This window comes from Arachis ipaensis, chromosome B1 (genome assembly GCF_059453495.1).
Source record: "Arachis ipaensis isolate K30076 ecotype BB chromosome B1, ASM5945349v1, whole genome shotgun sequence".
In the NCBI taxonomy this organism is placed as follows: Eukaryota; Viridiplantae; Streptophyta; class Magnoliopsida; order Fabales; family Fabaceae; genus Arachis; species Arachis ipaensis.
The window spans coordinates 105,612,922-105,615,727 of NC_142436.1; the positions used below are offsets into that span (position 1 = coordinate 105,612,922).

A 2,806-nucleotide genomic window follows, 5' to 3' on the forward strand; every position below is an offset into this window, starting at 1 on the left:
AAAAACTAATTTCTATCATATCTTTTCAAAAATATCTTCTTATCTTATCTTTTTCAAAAATATCTTTTCAAAATATCTTTTCTAACCTCCTAACTTCTTATCTTTTCAAAATTTGTTTCAACTAACTAACTAACTTTTTGTTTGTTCCTTAACTTTTTCAAAACTACCTAACTAACTCTCACTCTCATTTTTTCGAAAATATCTTCCCCCTTTTTCAAAATTTCTTTTTAATTAACTAATTATTTTTATTTTTAATTTCAAAAAAAAAAAAAATTTTCGAAAAATACTAACAATTTTTCAAAAACCACTTTTCAAAAATCACTAACTCTTTTTCAAAATAATTTTCGAAAATTATCCCTCCCCCATCTCATTCTATTTATTCATTCATATCCTAACATCTCATTTCATCTCTCTTCCATCCTCACCGTTGTGTTTCTTCCATTATATTACATTCTTTGTCTCCCCCTTTTCTTCCACTCACAAAGGGATCCCTATACTGTGGTATAAAGGATCTCTATTATTATTATCATTTTTCTGTCCATTCTTCCTTGTCATATGAGCAGGAGCAAGGATAAGAACATTCTTGTGGAAGCAGATCCAGAACCTGAAAGGACTCTGAAGAGAAAATTAAGAGAAGCTAAAATACAACAATCCAGAGAAAACCTTTCAGAAATTTTTGAACAGGAAGAGGAGATGGCAGCCGAAAATAATAATAATATAAGGAAGATGCTTGGTGACTTTACTGCACCTAATTCCAATTTACATGGAAGAAGCATCTCCATTCCTGCCATTGGAGCAAACAACTTTGAGCTGAAACCTCAATTAGTTTCTCTGATGCAGCAGAACTGCAAGTTTCATGGACTTCCATCTGAAGATCCTTTTCAGTTCTTAACTGAATTCTTGCAGATATGTGATACTGTTAAGACTAATGGAGTAGATCCTGAAGTCTACAGGCTCATGCTTTTCCCTTTTGCTGTAAGAGACAGAGCTAGATTATGGTTGGATTCTCAACCTAAAGACAGCCTGAACTCTTGGGATAAGCTGGTCACGGCTTTCTTAGCCAAGTACTTTCCTCCTCAAAAGCTGAGCAAGCTTAGAGCTGATGTTCAAACCTTCAGACAGAAAGAAGGTGAATCCCTCTATGAAGCTTGGGAAAGATACAAACAGTTGACCAAAAAGTGTCCTTCTGACATGCTTTCAGAATGGACCATCCTGGATATATTCTATGATGGTTTATCTGAGCTATCAAAGATGTCACTGGACACTTCTGCAGGTGGATCCATTCACCTAAAGAAAACGCCTGCAGAAGCTCAAGAACTCATTGACATGGTTGCTAATAACCAGTTCATGTACACTTCTGAAAGGAATCCTGTGAGTAATGGGACGCCTATAAAGAAGGGAGTTCTTGAAGTTGATACTCTGAATGCCATATTGGCTCAGAATAAAATATTGACTCAGCAAGTCAATATGATCTCTCAGAGTCTGCATGGAATGCAAGCTGCATCCAACAGTACTCAAGAGGCATCTTCTGAAGAAGAAGCCTATGATCCTGAGAACCCTGCAATAGCAGAGGTAAATTACTTAGGTGAACCTTATGGAAACACCTATAACTCAACATGGAGAAATCATCCAAATTTCTCATGGAAGGATCAAAAGCCCCAACAAGGCTTTAATAATGGTGGAAGAAACAGGTTTAGCAATAGCAAGCCTTTTCCATCATCAACTCAGCAACAGACAGAGAACTCTGAACAAAATGCTTCTAATTTAGCAAATCTAGTCTCTGATCTATCTAAGGCCACTGTAAGTTTCATGAATGAAACAAGGTCTTCCATTAGAAATCTGGAAGCACAAGTGGGCCAGCTGAGTAAAAGGATCACTGAAATCCCTCCTAGTACTCTCCCAAACAATACAGAAGAGAACCCAAAAGGAGAGTGCAAGGCCATTGACATAAGCGCCATGGCCGAACCTCTGAGGAGAGGAGAGGACGTGAATCCCAAGGAGGAGGACCTCCTGGGACGTCCAGTGATCAATAAAGAGCTTCCCTCTGAGGAACCAAAGGACTCTGAGGCTCATCTAGAGACCATAGAGATTCCATTGAACCTCCTTATGCCCTTCATGAGCTCTAATGAGTATTCCTCTTCTGAAGAGAATGAGGATGTCACTGAAGAGCAAACTGCCAAGTTTCTTGGTGCAATCATGAAGCTAAATGCCAAATTGTTTGGCATTGATGCTTGGGAAGTTGAACCTCCCTTGTTCATCAATGAACTAAGTGATCTGGATCAACTGACATTGCCTCAGAAGAGATAGGATCCTGGAAAATTCATAACACCCTGTACCATAGGCACCATGATCTTTAAGGCTCTGTGTGACCTTGGTTCAGGAATAAACCTCATGCCCCTCTCTGTAATAGAGAAACTGGGAATCTATGGGGTGCAAGCTGCTAAAATCTCACTAGAGATGGCAGACAGCTCAAGAAGACAGGCTTATGGACAAGTAGAAGATGTATTAGTAAAGGTTGAGGGCCTTTACATACCTACTGATTTCATAGTCCTGGATACTGGAAAGGAAGAGGATGAATCCATCATCCTAGGAAGACCTTTCCTGGTTACAGCAAGAGCTGTGATTGATGTTGACAGAGGTGAAATAGTCCTTCAATGGAATGGGAACTCCCTTGTATTCAAAACTCAAGGATCTCCCTCTGCAACCATGGAGAGGAAGCTTGAAAAGCTTCTCTCAAAGCAGAGTCAACCAGAGCCCCCACAGTCAAACTCTAAGTTTGGTATTGGGAAGCCACAACCAAACTCTA

The 2,806-nt window shown here is 39.2% G+C and overlaps 1 non-coding gene across 1 annotated transcript; it reads right to left on the reverse strand.

Annotated features, from left to right (window-relative positions):
• Positions 1 to 1,089: 1,089 nt before the first annotated feature.
• Positions 1,090 to 1,197, reverse strand: LOC148577780 (small nucleolar RNA R71). The gene has a single exon (XR_015903284.1). It is a non-coding gene; the product is annotated as a small nucleolar RNA R71 (small nucleolar RNA).
• Positions 1,198 to 2,806: the final 1,609 nt, after the last annotated feature.